Source organism: Macaca fascicularis, chromosome 17, assembly GCF_037993035.2.
Source record: "Macaca fascicularis isolate 582-1 chromosome 17, T2T-MFA8v1.1".
NCBI lineage: Eukaryota > Metazoa > Chordata > Mammalia > Primates > Cercopithecidae > Macaca > Macaca fascicularis.
Genome location: NC_088391.1, coordinates 98,665,418 through 98,691,995, shown reverse-complemented (window position 1 = coordinate 98,691,995; position 26,578 = coordinate 98,665,418). Strand labels below are relative to the sequence as shown.

The window sequence follows — 26,578 nt, the reverse complement described above, 5'->3', positions numbered from 1 at the left end:
CATGGTCTCACAAATAGTGTGTGATGAACTAGGATTGGAATCTAGAACCCATGCGCTTAACCACTAAGCTCTTTAGCCTACCCAGAAAACATTTGTAGAAAAGATGGCAAAAAGTAAAACTGTGTAATAGTTGAGCATCACAGCCTTGGCTGACTTGCATGTGTATTGCGAGATGGAACCAGAGAACTACAGTGGATGCAGACATGACTCAACTGCCTGATATGGTAGCTTCCAGTGACTTTTGTATTTTAACCATGTTTTCCACAGTGAATATTTGTTGCTCAAAAAAGTACAAAAGAGAAATACAGGGTTTAAAAGAAATTTCTGCTCCTGTTGAAATACAGTCATGCATTGCTTCTTGATGGAGATACATTCTGAGAAATGCATCATTAGGTGATATCGTCATCATGTGAGTATCACAGAATGTACCTACACAAGCCTAGATGGTATTGCCTACTACACATGTAGGGTACACACCTGGTGTAGCCTATTGTTCCTAGGACATGAACCTATGCAGCATGCTACTGTAACAAATACTGTAGGCAATTGCAATACAATGATAAGTATTTGTGTATGTAAACCTATCTACACATTGAAAAGGTGCAATAAAAATACAGTATAAAAGATTTAGAAATGATACACCTGTATCAGGCACTTAGCACAAATGGAGCGTGCAAGACTGGAAATTGCTCTAGTTGAGTTAGTGAGTGACTGATGAGTAAATGTGAAGGCGTAGGACATCACGGTACATTTTCACATGACTGGCGGTGCAGTAGGTTTGTTTACACCAGCATCACCGCAAACACAAGAGTAATGCATTGCACTAGGATGTTAGGATGGCCAAGACATCACTAGGAGATAGGAATTTTTCTGCTACATTATAAACTTATGGGACCACTGTTGTATACGCAGTCCATCATTGACCAAAAAGTCATTATGCATTGCACAACTGTACATTAAAAAAGTGATATATGCATACAAGCAATGAACAATCCAAAGAAATTTAGAATAAAATTCCATTCATAATAGCATCAAAACAAATGCTAATAATTAAGTCTAACAGAAGGAAGTGAAGACTTCTACATTAAAAATCACAAAACTTTGCTGTGAGAAATCAAAGAAGATATAAATAAGTGAAGATATATTTCATGCTCATGACTTGAAAGATTCAATATTGTTAAGTGGCAATTCTTCCCAAATTCACCTGAAGTTTCAATTCAATCACTTTCAAAATTCCAACAGGCTTCCCCCACCAGCTATGCACAAACAAATCTAAAAATTTATATGCAGATGAAAAACATAGAATAGCCAAAGTATTTGGAAAATGAAAAAGTTAGAGGGCTTTATGTAACAATTTCACAACTTAATATAAATCTCCAATTATCAAGATGGTAAGGATAGACATATCAAAAATGGAAAAGAGTTGAAAATCCAGAAATACATATTTATATTTGTAGTCAATTTATTTTTGACCAAGTTGCCAAAAATATTTGCTGGGGAAAGGACAGTCTGTTTGACAGATGGTGCAGGGACAATTGGATATCCATATCCAAAAAGATGAACTTAGACCTACTCCTCACAACACCCACAAATTAACTCCAAATGAATCATGAACTTAAATGAAGTAGCTAAAACAGTGAAACTTGTAGGAAAAAACATAGGAAAAAAATGTTGAGAGCTTGGGTTAGGCAATAATTTCTTAGATATGACACTAAACACATAGTTCATAAAAGAAAAAAATAACCTCACCAAACTTCAAAGTTCAAATTTTACATTTTAAAAATGACCATGAAGAAAATAAGAACAAGAGTAACAGATTGGGGGAAAATGTTTGCAAAACATTTATCCAATAAAGGATCTGCAGTGAGAATTTGCAAAGAACACTTACAAATCAAGAAGAAAAATAAACGAAAATAAAATGGGCAGAAAATGTGAACTGACATACAGAAGAAGGTATATAAATGTCTAATAAGTATATGAAATGATGTTCAACGTTATTACCCACTAGGAAAATGCAAATCAAAACCACAACAAGATACAATTTCACAGCTACAATAATGGATATCCTGACTTGATCAGTATGCATTAATTATACATAAATAACTTCTCATGTACACCATAAATTTGTACAAATAAAAACATAGAAACCAAAGAAAGAGCGGTTATAATAAGTGAGACAGACTAAAATAAATATTGGCAAGAATGTGGAGAAACAAATGTCCTCATATATATTTTTCTGGGAATGTAAAATGGTGTAGCCACTTTAGAAAACAGTTTAGCAATTTCTTAACAAGTTAAACATAAAGCTACCATATGGCCCAGCAATTCCACTGCTAGGTATCTACACAAGAGAAATGAAAACGTGTGTCCACGTTAAGAACTTGCATGTGAATATTCATATCAGCGTTATTTTTAATACCCACACAGCGAAAATAACCTATATGCTTATCATCTGGGAGTGGATAGACAGATGTGACATATATACGTAGTAGAATACTATTCAACAGGAAAAGAACAACAATCTACTCACATATGCTGCATTGTAGATGAACCTCAAAAATGTTATGCCAAGTTAAAAAAAAAATAGACAAGAGACCACAAAGTATATGATTCCATTTACATGAAATGTCCAGAATAGATAACTTTATAGAAACAGGAAATAGATGAGAGGTTTTCTGGGCTGAAGGCGGGAATGGAGAATTATTATAAATAGGCATGAGGGGTGTTGTTAGGTAAACATTCTAAAGCTGACTTTTGATGATGATTTCACCATTTGGTGAAGTTTATTAAAGTTCATTTAATTGTGTACACAAAATGTTTTGATATATAAAAACATATCTCAGTGAAATTGTTAAGGAAAATGGTATATGCATGGTAGATTAATTAATTTTGATATTAATTGATGTCTCTTTCACAATAAAGAATCAGAATTTTTTATGCCACAAATGATCAGTGTTATTAGATCTGCAGAAACCCAAATCTGCATATCAATGAACACAAAGCTGATATATTGAAACACATTTGGTTTGGAAAATTTTACTTCCTGTGCTCTTAACACTTTTAATATTTTAATAACTGGGGTGATTATTTCTCTACTTAGCAATGCTGAGCTCAGAATGATAAATCAATGAAAAATGGTGTTTAATACAAGATAACTTTGGAATTATTGTTTAATGTACTGTTACTGAAGAGTTATCGATATTAATTTTCAAGTAATTTTAAATTAAATTAAATTATTTATTTAATTATTGGAGACAAGGTCTTGTGATTTCACCCAGGCTAAGTACACTGGCATGTTCTCAGCTCACTGCAACCTGGGCCTCCTGAGCTCCAGCGATCCTCTGCCCTTAGCCTCTTTAGTAACTGCTGGAACTACAAGAGTGTGCCACCACACCCAGATAATCAAGTACTTCATGATGTTTTTCTAACTCACAGAATTCTGAATTTTATGCCTAGAAAGAATTTGATGATCTTTCAATTGTAGATAAAATCAAAACTGTATAACATTTATTTTGTCACTTTCAAGTAAGACTGAAAAAATAGAAGAGAAGTTCTTCCCTCATAAGATAATAAAGAGAATAGATAACTGGTAAAGGAAAATGTTAGATCTAATTATGATGAAATAAACACGTAACATGGCAGAATCAAACCGTGAAGGCAGTGCTGGCTTTTTGGGCACAGGACTTGTGCAGACACAGAAGGCCTATACTCAAAAGGGCTCCTACTTGGTTTAATGCTGTGCTCTTGCCATCTTGATATTCTTAATAGCTTTTGAACAGGAACCCCACATTTTCATGTTTGCAGTGGGCCCTCAAATTAGGTAGCCAGTACTACATGAAGAACGTAGGCACCTAAAGTAAGGTGGCCCTTTACCAGGTTAGTTCTGCTTTAATTGTTCTGTATTGAAATGTTTCTCTCTCTGCTTAGAGTTAGATGACTATAGATAAAAATGTTTGCCTTTCTATGGCTGTACTCAAATGGCTGAAAGAATCCGTGCAGCCCTCTAGCTCAGAATTGCCATTATGTTCATTTTATTGAATATTTTGCAGATATTGGAGGATACTAATCAATTTCTTATTAAAACATTTATTGTCATAGCAAATGTTTGACCATGGCATTCACCCAGCGCTGCATCCGCTTTGCTGAGAGCAGCCAGGAGCGACACAACAGCAGGTGGCTTTGCTGAGTAGGAAAGGGAAGAACAGCCGTCCATAGTTCTCCTGGCTGGAGGCTACTCAGCTCACAGTCAACACTTTGTGACAGAGAAGAAGGAGGAAGAGGTGCCAGACAGGATAAGTGGTACTTATTTTGAAACTAAAATCCATAAATTATACTATATTAAACACACTTGTGAAAGCAAGCTGGCATCATCGGCTAATGATGGCTTAGCTGCTGTAGAATTGCATGAAGGCTATCAAAAGCTCCTTGTACATGAATAAACTGTATTTCAGAGAGCATGTATTTTCTAAAAGGTAAAACATTTATTTTCTCTCAGCTTCATTTGAAACAATGCTCCTTCTCCATCTTTTCACATGCTTGAAATCTTTACCCAGTCCTTCTATTTTGCCCCTTCTGAAGGAATCTAGTTGTAAGACATGCACATCCCCTTTTTACTAACATAAACATACACACACACACACACACACAAATGCAGGCCACCCCTGATTAACTGCATCAGTGCTGAGATGAGAACTCTTATTCACTTCTTAGCAGGAAAGCAAGTTGTGATTCGTTAGTGATGTCTTCCCACAGATGGAGCCTGTTGCGATTGGTGGGATATAGGGATACAGGGAGGGAGTTCAGGGGAGGTATTTCATGCATTTGCTGATCTTAAAGGAGGATCTGTTTTGCTGCTACCAACCAGTCAAACGCCCTCATGTTCACAATTCTTTTTATTTCTTGCAGAAGTTTTCATTTGAGAAACACTCATTCAAACAACATGTTGCTATTTTATAGCCACTAACAAACGCTTTTGATGTTCCAAAAGTGAAACCCGGAAATAAAACTATAACCCACACTGAAACCCTGGGCAGTGCATAGCATGATGAACCAAAAGCCAATTGCAGGAATATTTAGGCCTCCAAATGTTTTTCACGTGTTTTCTTCCTCTGAAATACTCTTGTTCATGGAATGATTTCATTCATTCTTAAAATTTATCTCAGAAATCATCTTAAGTAAGCTATTACTGCCTTTTCCAAATCAGGTCGTTACTCTTACCTTTGCTAAATTCACCTCCCATATGCTTTTATTTTTGCTCTTTTTACTGTCAATAAGAATGTGCTTGTTTAATATGGGAAAAATGTGTGATCTACAATTTAAGATGAGAGGAACCAACTCTAACAATGGGAGCAGGTGTGACAGCTGATAACTTCCTTTACCTGGGTGCATCCTTTGGGCTAGCACATTCATATCTAAGGAAACAGAATGAAAGACTGACTTCCATTCTCAATGTGAGGCTCACTGAATAAGACCTATAACAAGGTTCAGGAAAATGCATTTATCAAAAGACTATTAGAGAAGGGTCTAATTTGACCTCTCAACATGAATCCCAAAAACCTTTGATACTAAGTTATCAATATGACTTTATTATAGATAACAGGGCACTAATAAGAAGTATTAAAACATTAGTAGTATGTTGGTGAGATTCAGAAAGATACTTCGATATACCGATATACTCTAGATTAATCTTCTTGAATATAACACATGATGTTTCAATTTGGTAGATGTTTACTGATTATTTATGAATGACTTTATAGTAGTTTGCTAGTATTATTATAACAAAGTACCACAAACTGGGTGACTTAGAATAACAGAAATGTATTATCTCACAGTTCTGTAGGTGGGAAGTGTGAAATTCAGGTACTGTCAAGGGCGTGCTCCCTCTGAAACCTACAAGAGAATATACTTTCTTGTCTTTTCCACCTTCTGGTGGTTCGGTGGCACTCTTTGGCACTCTTTGCATCCACGGACGCATCCCTCCAATTCTCTCTCTTCATATAGTGATCTCCCTGTCTCCACATGGCCACTGTTTTATAAGGACAGGGTCATGTTAAGTTAGAGACCCATCCCACTCTAATAAGACCTCATCTTAATGTGATTCATGTCAGCAAGACCCTGTTTCCTAATAAGGCCACAATCTAAGCAGGTTTTAAGACTTCAATATATCTTTTTGGAGAAGATTGTTTAATTCATTTTTTTTTTTAGTAATTTTATTTACATTAATCTATATATAGTATTTCTAAAATAATTCCTAGTTTCAGCAAAGAACATGCCTTAAATTCTGAATGGAGGACTTAATATTAATCAAAACCTCTAACTTGATCATATGAGTTTATTAGAGAAAATTACCTTATTTTATTTTTTTCTGACTTTAAAAACACAGCTGGACTTTACTAAAATTCAACAAATCTATCAGGCATGCTTGCGAGTCAGAATAATTTAGTGTACATTTTCAGTGTTATGTTTTGTTATAAATTCTTTCTGAGTAAAGTCCCTTTAAAAAATAAATCCAGGTTTGCTCTTGTTACTAGTAGTAACATTAAACATTTGGGCAACATTCATGCGTCATGTTATTAAGAAAACCACAAAATATGCCACAGGAAATTAATAAAATAAAAATGAATACTTTGAATAATTTAAAATACACTCATGAATATTATTTCAGATATTGGATATTGCATTGCTTTGCCTTTATTATTTAAGTAATTACCTTGGTTTCTATTTTGTATTTTGCATATTTATTACATTTTCTTTAACAAAATTCTAGTAGAGAGCATTACATTTTTTTATTTTTGAAAGACTCTTGAGCATAAGAAATGCTAAAATTCAAAGAGCAGTCATCAGCAAAATAGCTGTATCATATTATTTGAATGATTCTGTGGCTAATAGCCATGCTGGCAATCACTGAAGTCTGGATACTCAGACGAAAATCAACAGGAGGGCTGATGATAATGTGCCATTCATTCTGTGACCAAGACAAGAATGAAAAATATGACAGTCACTCTGCCCCATATGGTATAGCCCCTATACCACCATGCTAGCTTAATATAGGGAAAATGTGTGATCTGAAATTTAAGATGAGAGGAACCAACTCTAACAATGGAAGTAGGTGTGACAGCTGATAACTTCCTTTACCTGGGTGCATCCTTTGGGCTAGCACATTCATTTCTAAGGAAACAAAATGAAAAGAGTAAACCAAGCTCCAAATTTAAGCATGGATTTGGAGGACCAAGCTCCAAATTTAAGTGTGAATCTATTTTATAAACAGTGAAAAAAGTTTGCAAAAAGGGTGTTTTAATTATTAGTATGTTAGCATGTCTTAGAGTTCTTAGAGATTTGAATTGAAAAAGCATGTATGTAGCAACATCATCACATTTATCATTATGGTGACTATCACGACAGCTAATATTTTGTGGGTGCCAGTGTTGGTAATTTAACACCAGTGTCTGAAAGTTTCCAGAGGCCTCCCAGCCATGCTTCCTGCACAGCCTGCAGAACTGTGAGTCAGTTAAACCTTTTTTTAGAAATTACCCAGTCTCAGGCAGTTCTTTTTTTTATTATTGTTCTTTAAGTTATAGGGCAAATGTGCACAACGTGCAGATTTGTTACATATGTATACATGTGCCATGTTGGTGTGCTGCACCCATTAACTCATCATTTACAGTAGGTATATCTCCTAATGCTATCGTACCCCCTCCCCACACCCCACAACAGGCCCCAGTGTGTGATGTTCCCCTTCCTGTGTCCGAGTGTTCTCATTGTTCAATTCCCACCTATGAGTGAGAACATGTGGTGTTTGGTTTTTTGTCCTTGTGATAGTTTTCTGAGAATGATGGTTTCCAGCTGCATCCATGTTCCTACAAATTACATGAACTCATCCTTTTTTATGACTGCATAGTATTCCATGGTGTATATGTGCCACATTTTCTTAATCCAGTCTGTCATTGATGGACGTTTCGGTTGGTTCCAAGTCTTTGCTATTGTGAACAGTGCCGCAATAAACATATGTGTCCATGTGTCTTTATAGCAGCATGATTTATAATCCTTTGGGTATATATCCAGTAATGGAATGGCTGGGTCAAATGGTATTTCTAGTTCTAGATACCTGAGGAATCGCCACACTGTCTTCCACAATGGTCGAACTAGTTTACAGTCCCACCAACAGTGTAAAAGTATTCCTGTTTCTCCACATCCTCTCCAGCACCTGTTGTTTCCTGACTTTTTAATGATCGCCATTCTAACTGGTGTGAGATGGTATCTCATTGTGGTTTTGATCTGCATTTCTCTGATGGCAAGTGATGATGAGCATTTTTTCATGTGTCTGTTGGCAGCATAAATGTCTTCTTTTTAGAAGTGTCTGTTCATACTCTTTGCCGACTTTTTGATGGAGTTGTTTTTTTTTATTGTAAATTTGTTTGAGTTCTTTGTAGATTCTGGATATTAGCCCTTTGTTGGATGAGTAGATTGCTAAAATTTTCTCCCATTCTGTAGGTTGCCTGTTCACTCTGATGGTAGTTTCTTTTGCTGTGGAGAAGCTCTTTAGATTAACTAGATCCCATTTGTGAATTTTGGCTTTTGTTGCCATTGCTTTTGGTGTTTTAGACATGAAGTCCTTGCCCATGCCTATGTCCTGAATGGTATTGCCTAGGTTTTCTTCTAGGGTTTTTATAGTTTTAGGTCTAACATTTAAGTCTTTAATCCATCTTGAATTAATTTTTGTGTAAGGTGTAAGGAAGGGATCCAGTTTAAACTTTCTACATATGGCTAGCCAGTTTTCCCAGCAGAATTTATTAAATAGCGAATCCTTTCCCTATTTCTTGTTTTTGTCAGGTTTGTCGAAGATCAGATGGTTGTAGATGCGTGGTGTTACTGCTGAGGGCTCTGTTCTGTTCCTTTGGTCTATATCTCTGTTTTGGTACCAGTACCATGCTGTATTGGTTACTGTAGACTTGTAGTATAGTTTGAAGTCAGGTAGCATGATGCCTCCAGCTTTCTTCCTTTTGCTTAGGATTGTCTTGGCAATGCGGGCTCATTTTGGTTCCATATGAACTTTAAAGTGGTTTTTTCCAATTCTGTGAAGAAAGTCATTGGTAACATGATGGGGATGGCATTGAATCTATAAATTACCTTGGGCAGTATGGCCATTTTCACGATATTAATTCTTCCTATCCATGAGCATGGTATGTTCTTCCATTTGTTTGTGTCCTCTCTTATTTCGTTGGGCAGTTGTTTGTAGTTCTCCTTGAAGAGGTCCTTCGCATCCCTTGTAAGTAGGATTCCTAGGTATTTTATTCTCTTTGAAGCAATTGTGAATGGGAGTCCATTTATGATTTGGCTCTCTGTTTGTCTGTTATTGGTGTATAAAAATGCTTGTGATTTTTGCACACTGATTTTGTATCCTGAGACTTTGCTGAAGTTGCTTATCAGCTTAAGGAGATTTTGGGCTGAGACGATGGGATTTTCTAAATATACAATCATGTCATCTGCAAACAGGGACAATTTGTCTTCCTCTTTTCCTAATCGAATACCCTTTATTTCTTTCTCCTGCCTGATTTCCCTGGCCAGAACTTCCAACACTATGTTGAATAGGAGTGGTGAGAGAGGGCATCCCTGTCCTGTGCCAGTTTTCAAAGGAAATGCTTCCAGTTTTTGCCCATTCAGTATGATATTGGCTGTGGGTTTGTCATAAATAGCCCTTATTATTTTGAGATACATCCCATCAATACCAAATTTATTGAGAGTTTTTAACACGAAGGGCTGCTGAATTTTGTCACAGGCCTTCTCTGCATCTATTGAGATAATCATGTGGTTTTTGTCTTTGGTTCTGTTTATATGATGGATTACATTTATTGATTTGTGTATGTTGAACCAGCCTTGCATCCCAGGGATGAAGCCCACTTGATCATGGTGGATAAGCTTTTTGATGTGCTGCTGGATTCAGCTTGCCAGTATTTTATTGAGGATTTTTGCATCAAAGTTCATCAGGAATACTGGTCTTAAATTCTCTTTTTTTGTTGTTGTTGTGTCTCTGCCAGTCTTTAGTATCAGAATGATGCTGGCCTCATAAAATGAGTTAGGGATCATTCCCTCTTTTTCTATTGACTGGAATAGTTTCAGAAGGAATAGTACCAGCTCCTCCTTATACCTCTGGTAGAATTCAGCTGTGAATCCCTCTGGTCCTGAACTTTTTTTGGTTGGTAGGCTATTAATTATTGCCTCAATTTCAGAGCCTGTTATTGGTCTATTCAGGGATTCAACTTCTTCCTGGTTTAGTCTTGGGAAGGTTTGTGTGTCCAGGAATTTATCCATTTCTTCTAGATTTTCTCATTTATTTGCGTAGAGGTGTTCATAATATTCTCTGATGGAGTTTGTATTTCTGTAGGCCTAGTGGTGATATTCCCTTTATCATTTTTTATTGCAGCTATTTGATTCTTCTCTCTATTCTTCTTTATTAGTCTTGCTAGCCATCTATCAATTTTGTTGAACTTTTCAAAAAACCAACTCCAGGATTCATTGATTTTTTGAAGGGATTTTTATGTCTCTATCTCCCTCAGCTCTGCTCTGATCTTCAACATTTCTTGCCTTCTGCTAGTTTTTGAATGTGTTTGCTCTTGCTTCTCTAGTTCTTTTAATTGTGATGTTAGGGTGTCAGTTTTAGATATTTCCAGCTTCCTCTTGTGGGCATTAGTGCTATAAATTTCTCTCTACACACTGCTTTAAATGTGTCCCAGAGATTCTGGTATGTTTTGTCTTTGTCCTCATTGGTTTCAAAGAACATCTTTATTTCTGCCTTCATTTTGTTATTTACCCAGTAGTCATTCAGGAGCAGGTTGTTCAGTTTCCATGTAGTTGAGCGATTTTGAGGGTGTTTCTTAATCCTGAGTTCTTGTTTGATTGCACTATGGTCTGAGAGACAGTTTTCTTAAAATTTCTGTTCTTTTACATTTGCTAAGGAGTGCTTTACTTTCAATTGTATGGTCAATTTAAAAATAAGTGTGATGTGGTGCTAAGAAGAATGTATATTATGTTGATTTGGGTTGGAGAGCTCTGTAGATGTCTGTTAGGTCTGCTTGGTGCAGAGCTGAGTTCAATTCCTGGATATCTTTGTTAACTGTCTGTCTTGTTGATCTGTATAATATTGATAGTGGGGTGTTAATGTCTTCCATTATTATTGTGTGGGAGTGTAAGTCTCTTTGTAGGTCTCTAAGAACTTGCTTTATGAATCTGGGTGCTCTTGTATCGGGTGCACATATATTTAGGATAGTTAGCTCTTCTTGTTGAATTGATCCCTTTACCATTATGTAATGGCCTTCTTTGTCTCTTTTGACCTTTGTTGGTTGAAAGTCTGTTTTATCAGAGACTAGGATTGCAACTGCCACCTCTTTTTTGTTTTCCATTTGCTTGGTAGATCTTCCTCCATCCCTTTATTTTGAGCCTATGTGTGTCTCTGCACGTGAGATGGGTCTCCTGAATACAGCACACTGATGGGTCTTGACTCTTTATCCAATTTGCCAGTCTATGTCTTTTAATTGGAGCAGTTAGCCCATTTACATTTTAGGTTAATATTGTTATGTGTGAACTTGATCCTGTCCTTATGATGTTAGCTGATTATTTTGCTCATTAGTTGATGCAGTTTCTTCCTAGCATCAATGGTCTTTGCATTTTGGCATGTTTTTGCAGTATCTGGTACCAGTTGCTCCTTTCCATGTTTAGTGCTGCCTTCAGGAGCTCTTATAGGGTGGGCCTGGTGGTGACAAAATCTCTCAGCATTTGCTTGTCTGTAAAGGATTTTATTTCTCCTTCACTTATGAAACTTAGTTTGGCTGGATATGAAATTCTGGGTTGAAAATTCTTTTCTTTAAGAATGTTGAATATTGGCCCCCACTCTCTTCTGGCTTGTAGAGTTTCTGCCGAGAGATCTGCTGTTAGTCTGATGGGCTTCCCTTTGTGGGTAACCCGATCTTTCTCTCTGGCTGCCCTTAATATCTTTTCCTTCATTTCAACTTTGGTGAATCTGACAATTATGTGTCTTGGAGTTGCTCTTCTCAAGGAGCATCTTTGTGGCGTTCTCTGTATTTCCTGAATTTGAATGTTGGCCTGCCTTGCTAGGTTGGGGAAGTTCTCCTGGATAATTTCCTGCAGAGTGTTTTCCAATTTGCTTCCATTCTCCCTGTCACTTTCAGGTACACCAATCAGATGTAGATTTGGTCTTTTCACATAGTGCCATATTTCTTGGAGGCTTTGTTCCTTTCTTTTTACTCTTTTTTCTCTAAACTTCTCTTCTTGCTTCATTTCATTCATTTGATCTTCAATCCTTGATACCCTTTCTTCCAGCTGATCGAGTTGGTTACTGAAGCTTATACATTTGTTACGTAGTCCTTGTGTCATGGTTTTCAGCTCTGTCAGGTCATTTAAGGACTTCTCTACATTGGTTATTCTAGTTAGCCATTTGTCAAATCTTTCTTCAACGTTTTTAGCTTCTTTGCGATGGGTTTGAACTTCCTCCTTTAACTCGAAGAAATTTGATCGTCTGAAGCCTTCTTCTCTCAACTCGTCAAAGTCATTCTCTGTTCAGCTTTGTTCTGTTGCTGGCGAGGAGCTGCGTTCCTTTGTGGGGGAGAGGCGCTCTGATTTTTAGAATTTTCAGCTTTTCTGCACTGCTTTTTCCCCATCTTTGTGGTTTTATCTACACTTTGATCTTTGATGATGGTGATGTACAGATGGGGTTTTGGTGGGATGTCCTTTCTGTTTGTTAGTTTTCCTTCTAACAGTCAGGACCCTTAGCTGCAGGTCTGTTGGAGTTTGCTCGAGGTCCATTCCAGACCCTGTTTGCCTGGGTATCAGCAGCGGAGGCTGCAGAAGAGTGAATATTGCTGAGTAGCAATTGTTGCTGCCTGATCATTCCTCTGGAAGCTTCGTCTCAGAGGGGTACCCAACCGTGTGAGACGTGAGGTGTCAATCTGCCTCTAGTTGGGGTGTCTCCCAGTTCTGCTACTCGGGGGTTAGGGACCCACTTGAGCAGGTAGTCTGTCTGTTCTCAGATCCCAAACTCCGTGCTGGGAGAACCACTACTCTCTTCAAAGCTGTCAGACAGGGATATTTAAATCTGCAGAGGTTTCTGCTACCTTTTGTTTGGCTATGCCCTGTCCCCAGAGTTGGAGTCTACAGAGGCAGGCAGGCCTCTTTGAGCTGTGGTGGGCTCCTCCCAGCTCGAGCTTCCTGGCCACTTTGTTTACCTACTAAAGCCTCAGCAATGGCAGGCGCCCCTCCCCCAGTCTTGCTGCTGCCTTGCAGTTAGATCTCAGGCTGCTGTGCTAGCAATGAGAGAGTCTCTGTGGGTGTGGGACCCTCTGAGCCAGGCATGGGATATAATCTCCTGGTGTGCTGTTTGCTAAGCCCCTTGGTAAAGTGCAGTATTAGGGTTGAAGTGACCCAATTTTCCAGGTGTTATGTGTCACTGTTTCCTTTGTCTAGGAAAGGGAATTCCCTTCCCCCTTGCACTTCCGATGCTTCACCCTGCTTCAGCTCTTGCTAGGTGGGCTGCGCCCACTGTCCTGCACCCACTCTCTGACACGCCCCAGTGAGATGAACCTGGTACCTCAGTGGGAAATGCAGAAATCACCCATCTTCTGTGTCACTCACACTGGGAGCTGGAGGCTGGAGCTGTTCCCTTTTGGCCATCTTGGAACCACCCAGTCATTTTCTTTATGTATATCTCACCATTATGGTAGATAATTGCTCTCCTCCCAATGCTTGTACTCTTTCTCAAATGAAACATTTTACAAATGATTAATGTAATTACTGCTTATAAGTGATTTGGTGAGGTTACAAAGAAGTAAAATTGTTTTATTTTTAAATAAATACAGTATTCTTTTAAAATAAACCCACTGAGAATTATAGTCTTCAGCATTCAAATTGAGCAATACTATTTTGTTTTATAGTAATGGTTAATTGAAACTTCATCTTTGCCAACTATAATATCAAGTAAAATTCACTATTATTGTGTTAAAAATACTGAAATCCCATTTATCTAATATGATACAATCATCTTTTGCCTTATTTTCTGAACTCATTAACAGTTATTTAATCTCAAGCAAAGCCAAAAACATATGGGCCTTACTCAATTTGAGGATTCACATTGGAGTTAGTTCTCTTCAGCAACCTCACTAAATCACTTACAAGTAGTAATTACATTAATTACACATTGTAGTTACAACATGAGAATTATCTATCTATATTTAGGCTGCATCATACAGAACTTCTTATCTCACATAACAACAGTAACTAAATATACCTACAGAATGCCTTTTGCATCTTTAACAATATTATTAAATCATTTTTAAAACAAGTATTGTGAATAACTTCCTCAGGATTTAAGGATGTGGGAATAATTAGTACTCAAAGATAATGTGTTTCCTTATCCTAGAAGTTAGAGATACTCTGCAGTTTCCGGAGGAGGCTTGGGACATCAGAAGATGCTCTGGAGATAGAACGGTAAAGAGAGGAAAACATTTCTTATGGAACCAGGGGACGCTGGATGGAATCCTTTCACATGCTGGGAGCTTTGTAAGACTACTTCTTTCTTTCCTATAAAAGAAGAACAATAACATCTGCTTTGACAATTTCCTACAGCTACTCCTAAAATCAAATGAAATATTTGTTGTCAAATCAATTTTGAAAGTTTGGAAATGAAATGCATGTTCCAAGATCAAAGAAAGGCTTACCAAAGAAAGATCCGATCCCAGTATTTCAGAGGTACTTTCAGAATAAAAATTACTTCATTAAGGATGAAATTAAATATTCCAAATTAAAGTAAAATGAATAATTAGAACACTGATTTATATTAATGTATTTGTATTATTAATATTGCTGGTTATTTTTGCCTATGGAGAGCTCAAAAGTAAGTCAATGATTTTGCAGGAGCTTATATGAATCAAGACTTTATGGAGGTCTTGTCATGAGGCCACATTGTGACATCATCATCATCTCAATGACTTACACAGGAGTAGATTCGATGTTGTTGGTGTTTCTGCTTCTTTATGTATCAGTTTTCAACTGTAACAACCCGTGTGCATAAATATTAAATATTAGGTTAGGACCAATAAGGGAAATTTATATAATCTTTTACTGTTGAATATTTATAGTTTTCCCAATGATGGTAAGGAAATTACCTACACTAAGTCTGTCTTTTGGGGGAAAAAAAAGGAGTATTGCTGTCAGATCTTCAGTATGACACTGCCTAGCATTTACTTTGCATAGAGTGTGAGGCCCACCTGAGATCAGCTCATACCTGCATCAGTGTAAATAAAAAGCCTAATTGCAAAGAGCAGTGTATTAGTTCATTTTCACGCTGCTGATAAAGACATACCTGAAACTGGGAACAGAAAAGGTTTAATTGGACTTACAGTTCCACATGGCTGAAGAGGCCTCAGAATCATGGCAGGAGGCAAAAGGCACTTCCTACATGGTGGTGGCCAGAGAAAATGAGCAAGAAGAAAAAGCAGAACCCCTGATAAACCCATCATATCTCATGACACTTATTCACTATCACGAGAATAGCATGGGAAAGACCTGTGCCCATGATTCAATTACCTCCCACTGGGTCCAAACCATATCATTCTGTCCCTGGCCCCTCCAAATCTCATGTCCTCACATTTCAAAACCAGTCATGAGATTTGACTGGGAAACAGCCAAACCATATCAAGCAGCAAGGAGAAGAGTCTGGATTCAGAACCATCAGTAACATTCCAAGTTTCAGGGCAGGGCTATGGTTACAGATTACGTAAATTCATTGAGATTGGGGTGGGAAAGTGAAAACAGCATCAACTCTTGGCAACCCTTGGAACCAGCCAAAGAGATTTTTTGGTTGGGATCTTATTAATATTTGGTCCACCTGTATGATGCCTAGACATCTTGACATTTTGTTATATTCTGACTTCAATTTGAATATAACTTAAGCTTTATAACTGGGCCTTTTCAGAACTGTTTCCTAATACACTGTATAAAATTCCAAAAAGTACACACCTCAGAGCTGTTAATTAAAAGGGCCTGCTGGTATAAATAAACACATATGCTGCTGATTAGCCACCCTTTAGGGGTCAACAGTGGGGAACTCCTGCTGGGCTTCTGTTAATTGTTGTCCAAAATTTGAACAGGAACTGTCTAATGATCTCACATGGCTTTGGCCATCTGGCCCTTTGAGTTAACTTGCCAGTAAACAGACAACTTTTAGAGAAAGAGAGAAATATCTCTTATAAGACAAATATCTTTTAAGATGTAACCTAGCTATCTGTGAGTGCTAAGAATTGATTTACCTTAATTTACAATGCAAACTCTATATACCTAACTTGGATTATCCTTTAGATTTACTCTGTCAACTGCTTTAATATTAGCTACAAAATAGGTGTTTTTTCTTCTCTTACATAAACAGTGTTAGATGCAATTAGAACTTATTAGTAACACATATTACATTTGGGGTCATAAACCATGAAGAATGCTTCTAATAATTAATATATATAAACCATATCTGAGAATGTTTAGTAGTATGTCTTGTTCTTCCAGTGAGGTACTGTGGATCTGATGACCAGATGCAAAACCTAGTTTTCACATATTTCAAAATAGACAGGACTTTTGTTGTCATTAGTCCTCTAAATATTACAATGCTACACTCAGCTTGCTTTTCACAACATCAACACTCCCTTTTTAGCTGAATGTTACACAATGGAAATAACATATTTAAAGGAGCTAAAAAGGGAGGGGTTGTCATTCAAAGTAGGATATTATTTGAGGAAAATCTTTGTTTTATTTGCCTCATTTTCCAATGGAGGTGAATATTTGTATGTAGGGGAAGAGCTCCTTCATCTCAAGGTGCATTTGTGAAGTTTATTTCATAGATAATCATGTATTAAACAGAAGACTATAACCAGCCACATTTACTTTTGTTTACCTGCCAATATACTCACTATGAGAAGAGCTCAAACAGCACCCTAAACACTTTCCCTGCACAATGAATGGAAGTTAAAAGAGTAGTGCTATTTCATCTTACTGCCGTCTATTGAATAGGTATGTTTCTTTCTAAGTCTTCAAACTATTTATTTTCTTGGGTGATGTATTTTTCCCATAGGGCTTTGACTAATAATTGAGCAGTATTTTAAAGAATGTTAAGTACAGACAGAATGCTGTGCTTGTCATTGTTCATGCTGGCACTTGCCTGATCGTGGAAGAATCACAAGTGGTTAAATACAGCCATACCTGGACTGTCAGCTGTGTAAGACGAAACTGCATTCTAGTTAAATGACCTTGATGCTGGAAAAATAAAAGCTACATTCTTTCAGAGGTTTTAGAGTCTTTTGCGCTGGTTTTATTCCACTTCTCCTTCTCCCATGGCACCTGCTACCAGATCTGAGGATTGAATGGGTATGAGAAATCCATGAAACAAACCACCACATGCTTCCAGAACACTTTTCACTCCAAAAATCTCTGTCAGGACACTTTAAAATCACAAAATAAATCAAACATTTGTTTTTATATATGTTTAAAGCTCAAACAAAGAGAAAAACAAAAGAACTCCTGCGTGATTGGAAGCCTATGTATCCCTCTGAAGCCCAGAACCTGCCCTTCCTACTGTGCTACTTGTTATGTGCCCCTGACATATTCCGGTTACATTATTGTCAATTGTTTTGGAAAATCAATGAATCTTCTCATGTCGTTTTTCTTCCACACATTTCTGTGACCCATAGTGATTTTCCAGGGTCTCTCTTTAGCATCCTCTAAATATTCAAAATTCATCCATTCATCTAGATGATATAGAAAGAAAAAACACAGTTTTCAAGGTGTAAAATTCTTGCCACGTATTCTTTGAAAAGTATGTCTGCTTAGTAGGTTTCTGTAATAAAATGTCAACTAAACTCATTTTCAAAAATTATTTACTGTAGATGTTATAGCTTAACAAATGTATTTGCAAAGCCTGAAAACTGAAGTAATTTGTCAATATTAAAGTGATACTTCAAGTAGGCAAGAAAAGACAAAGTAATTATACAGTTTAGTACTAATTTATGCTACATTTATGTAAATATCCAAAGGTAAGTTATTGTGGTAAGTAGATGGAATAAAAGATGTAGATAATATAGGAAGTCACCTCAAATCAGTATTTAATTAGGTAAATAAGAAGTCATTAACATAATTTGTCAGCACCTCTGTACTGCACTCCCATTGTCTTTTGAACTGTTTCTTTTTAATTGAGCTAAAACTTACCTAACATAAAATTCACCACTGAAAACACTTTAAAGTGTATAGCTCAGTGCTTTTAGTACTTGCACAATGTTGTGCAACTACCACCACTGCCTAATTTCATACCATTTTTGCCATTTCAAAGAGGAACCTTGTACTCATTGAGCAGGGATCACCATTCTTTGCCCCACCCTTAATCCCTGGCTACCATTAATCTGCTTTCTCATTTTATGGATTTTCCTATTCTGGGAGTTTCATATAAATGGAATAATAATCAGTATGTCTAACCTTTTTGCTGGGCATATTGTCTTAAATGTTTATCCATGTTGTAGTATGTACCAGTACTTCACGTGTTTTATGGCCAAATAATTTCCATTATATTGATATATCACTTTTTGTATATCAGTTCATCACATGATAAATATTTGAGTTGATTCCACTTTTTAGCTATTATGAATAATTCTGCTAAGAACATTTGTGTACAAGTTTTTTTTTTTTTTTTTTTTTTTTTTTTTTTTTTTTTTTTGAGATAGAGTCTCACTCTGTCACCCAGGCTGGAGTGCAGTGGCGAGATCTTGGCTTATTGCAGGCTCTGCCCTGGGTTCACTCCATTCTCCTGCCTCAGCCTCCTAAGTAGCTGCAACTACAGGCGCCCGCCACCTCGCCTGGCTAATTTTTTGTATTTTTTTAGTAGAGACGGGGTTTCACCGTGTTAGCCAGGATGGTCACGATCTCCTGACCTTGTGATCTGCCCGCCTCGGCCTCCCAAAGTGCTGGGATTACAGGTGTGAGCCACCTCACCTGGCCCCACAAGTTTTTGTACTTGTTTCCAATTCTGTTGGGTACATATCTAAGAGTAAAATGCTTATCCTATGGTTATTTTGTTTAACATTTTCAGAAACAACAAAACGGTTTTCCAAAGTGAACTCCCTGTTTTACATTCCTACCAGAAATGTATGGCAGGGCGAGAGGTTCCAATGTCTTCACATCTTTGCCAACACCAATTTGCCTTTTATTTTTGTTTTAACCATTGCCATCCTAGTGAGTGTGAAGAGTATCTCATTGTGGTTTTGATTTGTTTTTCCGTGGTGAGACTATTAAATGTGTATATTTGATATGTGCATATCTTCTTTAGAAAAATCTCTATGTTCAAATTATATGTGCATTTTTAAATTGCTTTTTTGTCTTTTTGTTGTTGAGTTGCACAATTATTTATATAATCTAGGTACTTGGAACTTATCAGATATATTATTTGCAAATATGTTCTCTCATTCTGTGGATGACTTTTTAACTTTTTTAATAATAATCTTTGGAGTACAAACATTTTTAGTTCTGATGAATCCCAATGTATCTATTTTTCTTTTGTTGCTTGTGCATTTGGTGTCATATTTAAGAAAGTGTTGCTTAATAAAAGGTCACAAATATTGATACCTATATTTTCTTCTAAGCGTTTGATATTTTAGCTCTTACATTTAGAACTTTGATCCATTTTAAGGTAATTTTTATGGTGTGAGGTAGGGCTCCAAATTTATTCATTTTCATTTAGCTATTAAGTTTTCCTAGCACTATTTGTTCAAATGATTGTTGTTTTCCCATTAAATGGTCTTGGCATTTTAATTTTTATTTCTTTTTATTTTTGTATAGTTTATTAAAATAAATGCCCAGCTCCTTCATTTTGATTTTAATAATTGAGTCTTTTTCTCTTCCTTCCCAGGTTAGTCTACTTGAAGGTTTGTCAATTTTGTTGATCTTTTGAAGAACCAGCTTTTGTTAATGTTGATTTCTCACTATCGATTTTTTATTCTCTATTTTACTTATCTCCAGTCTATTTCTTGTATTTCCATCCTACTACTTGCTTTGGGTTTAGTTTGCTTTACTTATTCCAGTTCCTTATGGTAGAAGTTTAGGTAATTGATTTGTGATTTTTTTTTTTTCCATCTGAATGTAGGTGTTTACAGCTCTAAATTCTTTTCTGAGCACTGCTTTTGATGCATCCCCAAAATTTTATTATATTTTCATTCTCATTTATTTCACAGCCCTTTCCAATTCCTTTGTGATTTCTTATTTAACTCTTTGGTGTTTTAAGGACAGGTTGTTTAATTTCCAACTATTCATAAATTTTCTATGTTTTCTTATGTTGTTAATTTCTAATTTTATTCCATTGTATTTCGTGAAGATACTTTTGGGGATATCAATGTTTTTAAATATATTGAAACTTATTTTGTGGTCAAAGATATGATCTATCCTGGAAAACATTTCATGTGTACTTAAGAAAAATGTGTATTCTGCTGGGTTAAGTGTTCTGTGTATCTCTTTTAAATTTAATTGATTTATAGTGTGATCAAGTCCTCTTGTTCCTTGTTGATCTTTGTCCAGTTGGTTATCCATTAATAAAAATGGGAACTTGATGTATCCAACTATTATTGTTGAACTATTTCTCCCTTTAATTCTACCAATATTTGTTTCATATATTTTGGGACCCTCTCATTTGGTGCACATTTGTTTACAATTGTTATAATTTCCTGAGAAACTGACACTTGTATCAATATATAATGTCCACCTTTGTCTCTTGTAACAATTTTTTACTTTTTTTTCAAATATTAATATAGCCACATCCCTTCCTTTTTGGCTACAATTTGATATGAATATCATTTTTATTATTTTACTTTTAATTGACTTGTGTTTTGAAATATGAAGTGAGTCTCTTCAGATAGCACATATTTGGATAAATTTATGCATCCATTCTGCCTATTTCCACCTTTTAATTGAAAAGATAAATTCATTTATAGTAACTTATTTTCCCATTTGTTCTTTATATTTCTCATTTTTTGTTTCTCATTTCCTCCATTACTTTCTTCTTTTGTGCTTAATTGATTGTTTTCAATGTACCATTCTGATTTCTTTCTCATTTTCTTTATTTTTTTTTTTTGTAATTTTCTCAGCATTTATCCTGAGGATTACAATTAACATTTTAAAATCTTAAATTTATAACAAATTAGTTTGAATTAATACCAACTTAGTTATGATAATATACAAAACTCCTGCCCCTTTACAGTTCTATCTTTCTCTTTATTGTGGTTATTGTCACAAGTTAAATCTTCATATATTACATTTAATGTAATTTATAATTATTATTGCATGCATTTAAAACATTCTCTCAGATGAGTTGTGTCTCCACCAAAGATATGTTGAAATCTTCATCTCAAGTAGTTGTGAACATAGCTTTATTTGAAAACAGATTTTTTTGCAGATATAATCAAGTTACAACAAGGTCATTAAGGTTGGCCCTCATCCAATTTGACTGGTGTTCCTATAAAAGGGGAAAATAGCTATGTAAAGACATGGACACACAGGGAAACTATCTTGTGATGTCAGAGACAGAGATTGAAATTCTGTCAGCTGCAAGCCAAGGAACATCAGGGATTGCTGGCAAACTACCAGAGGCTGGGAAGAGGCAACAAATGATTCCCTTCTAGGGGTTTCAGAGGAAAGAGCTCTGGTGACACTTTATTTCAGACTTTAAGCCTCCAGAACTGTGAGACAATAAATTTATTTATTCAGTTTATATATGTATCTTTACAGGCACTGTAAAGATTTGCATTACATTTCACAATTCCTGCTCTCAACCTATGTAGCGATTACTATAGCAAAAGGACATCTTTTCCTGGACCCAGATTATGCCTTGCGTGTAGGAGGAGATTAGTAGAAGGATAAACTAAGTTTCTAATGGAGTCAGGGAAATTTTGACTGTGGATAAACCATTTTAGTTGTGAGTAAAATGTTGAAAAGTGCTGAATTAGGCTGAGAAACAACAGAAAAGAGTTGTAGATGAGGGCTCTTGTGCCAAGTCATGAAAGTTCAAAATAACATGAGTTGTTTTGGAAAACATAAGAATTTCCATATTACTGGATATTATTATTTGAGATGAGAATGAAAGGATGTACTAATAATGACTCTAAGTTACAATTGTGAAAACTTGCTTCAACTAGATTTAAGAAGAAATAGAGGAAGACTTGTACTCATATAACTTAAAATATTATGGTTTCTGGCATAGCAATATCCAGGGATTCAAATCACACCATCTGGACTCTCTTTTTGTCTCCACCCCTTGCCTCTTCTTTCTTGTGTGTTGGCGTCATTCTCAGTAGAGTTGACAAAGATGGTAGCCAAATCTGGTGACTCACATCCATCAACTTAGTTACCCTAGAGGATGAGAATTTTGTTGCTATTGTTATTGTCATTGTTTTTTCCTAACACCCTGTGAAAAGTTCTGGGTAGGTGATTGATTGGCTCATATTTGGTCATTTTATATTTCCTGGGGCGCTCTGACTATCTGAGTTTGATTTTACATGCTTACCTCTAGGCATGGAAGGGGCAGTGCCAAAATCCTCTCAGCAAATAAAATGAATTATTCAAATTCAGATTATTTTAAAATTACATAAGAATAACCTTCAAAATGGATTATGAGCAGTAAAAAGGACAGAAACAAAAGAAAACCAGAACCCAAACAATTGTTTACACCTGAGGAAATAAAAACTTGAGTATGGTAAGTGGACAGAACCAGATCATGATATACAAGAAATGAAATGTGGTTTGTCCTGTAGGAAAGAGACATTGAGCACATTTGGTAAAAACAAACAATGACATGAATATGTTTGCATATCAGAAAGAGGACTCTGAGGATTGTGTAGAAGATCTATCAGAGATGGGTGAGTGTAAGGCCACTGACAAATAATGTATCTCAAGTACAAAGCTTTTTCCTTATCTGGATGCATTTTTCTAATATTTTTCATACTCTTCAGAGACCTTGGGACACGACACAAAAATAGTGTGCTTTGTTTAAGCCGGTTATGCAAATATGATTCCATTGTAAAATATAAATTATATATATAGTATTATATAATACTGGCTTGTACTTTTCAAATACTACATTTTAGAAAAATGCTAACAACTTTCTTCTGAATTAAATATGTCTTTCTCTAGAATATTTTTATTTCCTGTACACATTCATGTGTTTATGCATACATAATGACAACTGTACTATTCTGGTATACATGCTCTTTATATAAGCATTATAAATTCTAAAGAAGATATTTTGAATAGTCAAATAATGAAATAATATCATTTAGAAAATAGTAAAATCAACCAGACTAACTGAATATTCATCACAATTCAACATATGCTAATATCACATATCACTTATTAAATTTAAATTCTTGACGATTTTGCCTTCCTTTAGTATGTATTAAACATTAGCCTGCAGTGCTGGCTAAGGCTCTTTACATAATAAAGGTCACCCATATTCATGTAGGCTCTCACAAATGTTTATATTTATTTTAGATCAGTAATCTTCTGTGTGCTTTGTGTAAAAACATACTGGAAAAAAAATACTTCCAAACCAGACATCTTGCAGCAGGGGATAAACATGAAGATCAGAACTTTGAAATTCTTTTGTAAACAGAAGACTAGTATCACTGAAGCACAAAATATGTCAAGAGATTGTGCTTGCTTATTTATTTCTGTTACATTGTATTGGCCCTTGTCCTAAGTTTGTATTTGCATAGTGTTAGGCATGCAGAGAAAAGAGTGTGTCTATTTGCATTTTTAACATTCAGTGTCTTTGGCATAAACGAAGGTAGGCAGTTTGCTCTCATAGTCCCTCAATACATTTCTTATCATGAAAATATCTCCCTACTGATTTATTAACATGGTGTGCAGAATGAGTCAGAATATTATTGAGGCAAACTTCAAATATCAGTGAAAGTTTAGACTCTTAGTTAAATCTGCATCTCAAATGTGATTTTTAAAAATACTGTTATGAGATTTAGTCATGCACTCTTTCCTCAGACATCCCATCAACCACCCCCAACCATTTTATGCATTTGTTGATACAGACTTTGCACTGACTCAAATATCTATTTCTAACATTGAGGAGTGACATCACTTGGAATCTTAGAGTAGGCTAATAATAGGTTGATTCATTTCAACTAATCTTCTAATGTGTAGGACAGTCTTAATGCAAACAGAGGAAACAAACAAACAAATAGCAAAGGCATGTTTTGAAAACAGCAGTCAGATCTAGGGATTCAGATACAATTCATTTGAAGAAAGCACATATATAAAAGCTTCAGAGAACAGAGGGTTCAATTGCAGCTTTAATGCTTATTCATTGGAGGAATATTGGTCAATTTCTAATGTATTCTTTTATTTTTCAATCACAAATCATTTTTTAAATTAATACTTAATACAACCTATAGTGTATCAGGAATCTCATCTACCTCAATTTCATGTGATTATACCTATTCCATAGCTTTGTTTTCAACCTTGTATTTAAAATGACATGTGAAGGGCTTAGCACAATGCCTCACACATTGTAGAGGAAGGGTACTCAATACATATTAGTGGAATGAATACATGGATTGAATAACATCCACCAAACCTCATGAAGATCATTCTAAAATAAAAGGACATCTTCCTAAGTATTCAAGATGGTCTGTTTAGCTATGAACACATTAAATTGCACAGGGCTGTTTCAAAGTTCAAAGAAGAACCAAACAAGTCATAATTATTATTTCTTTACCACTCACAATATTTTAATTAAGTCTACTTTGGTTTCCAAAGTATTCGTATGCTTCACCTTGCAAGTACTATGGTATTATCACAGTTTGGCAGTCTTATACAATAATTTTTTTGTTCATATATACAAAAAATCAAAAAAGCATTGCACAAACTGGTCAAACCCATTATAAGTTACAAATGCACACAACATGTCAGAATAAAATAACAATTCAACTCCATGAATGCCATTTGCTATTATTAGCAATAATGAAAATGTTTCTTTAGCATGGAATTTCTTATTTATGAAAATTTATAATTGCTGACATACATTAAGCAGAGAAATTTCAGTAATTATATTTAGCATTAAAAGGGCAAAATGCATTACAATGTGTTTGTAATACACATATAAAGTTAAAGAGTAATAGAATGAACCTCATGAATCAATACTTTGCTAAAGAAAGAAGTAGTTAGTACTTTGCAGAGCCTCACGGGACACTCATTGATCTCATTTCCATCATTCCCTCACAACAAGTAACACTTTTCTTAATTTGGTGATAACCATTTTTTCCTAAATCTTTGTAGATTTATCACAGTAATAGATATCCCTAAATATTATGTACGTATTTTAGTTTTGCTTTTTTGTGAGCTTTATAATAATAGGCTGACATTGGGTTGATTCTTCTCTGACCTTCTGTTTATCCCTCAGAGTTGATTTCAGATTTAGCAATGAGGATTTGTGTAGCCCTACTTCAATCATTTTCATTGCTCACAAGCAGTGACTCTTGAACCTTTTGATTTCAGCCCCCTTTTTATTGTTTTCTTAATGCATACTAAAATTATTTTCCCATCAATCTGAGTTTATCATGCCCATGCCATCCCACCATCCCCCAGCCCCCTGCAAAAACGAGTATGCTTGCCAGTTCTGGCATTCAGGTTTCTTCCTCCATCCCCACACATTCCACCCCTTTTGAGGCAATGCAGAGTAACAACATCTAGAACTGCAGATCTGATTTCTTACGGGTATGTGTCTGCTGCTTGCTTTGCTTGTTTTGTTATGCTCCTTGTTTGTGCGAGAACATTAAATTTACTAAGTTATATGAAACCCTTATTTCCCTGGACTCCTATTACGTGCTCTCTTCTTACTAAACTACTATCCCCAAGAGTGCTTATAAATTAGGTCTTGGTATGGCAAACCATCTCATGCCTTGACCGGCTAAAAACTTCTTTAACTACTTGATTCACAGATAATGGTGCTCCTTCCCTAGATCTAGCCCTCTTTCATTTTGGTCTGTGCTTTTCCCCACACTATAAACCCAATCTTTTCATATATATATGTGTATATACGTGTATATATATGTGTGTATATATGTGTATATTAGTGCATATATAATGTATATATACACTAATGTATATATTCACTAATATATACACTATATACATATACACACTATATATACTATATATAATGTATATATAATATATACATTAGTGTATATATAATATATACATTAGTGTATATATACACATATACACATGTATATACACACATATATATGAAATATTCGTATATATGCATATATATACAGAAGCACACATATATGTGCGTGTGTGTGTGTGTGTGTATATATATGCTTCTGTCTCCTAATATATATATTAATACTTCCTACAGGCCTTTTGCTAGTCGCCAAACACATCCATCTGCCTCAAGCTGTTCGGCATGGGGGTGGACCTCCCTTTTGTCTCAACAATCTGAGAAATACTAAGCCCATTGCTTGATAAGCTTTAGATCAGT

General features: G+C 35.7%; 1 long non-coding RNA gene across 6 annotated transcripts in view; it reads left to right on the top strand.

Annotated features, from left to right (window-relative positions):
* LOC102121715 (uncharacterized) overlaps positions 1–20,621 on the top strand; it is a 212,297-nt gene extending 191,676 nt beyond the window's left edge. For 3 of the 6 annotated variants that reach the window (XR_010582678.1, XR_012426754.1, XR_286011.4), the window contains 2 exons: positions 4,099–4,299; positions 14,426–20,618. This is a non-coding gene — a long non-coding RNA (uncharacterized lncRNA). Of the gene's footprint in view, positions 1–267; positions 410–4,098; positions 4,300–14,425 lie in introns of all 6 variants that reach the window. The other 3 variants (XR_010582679.1, XR_010582681.1, XR_010582680.1) reach the window with 2 other exon arrangements.
* The last annotated feature ends 5,957 nt before the right edge of the window (positions 20,622–26,578 follow it).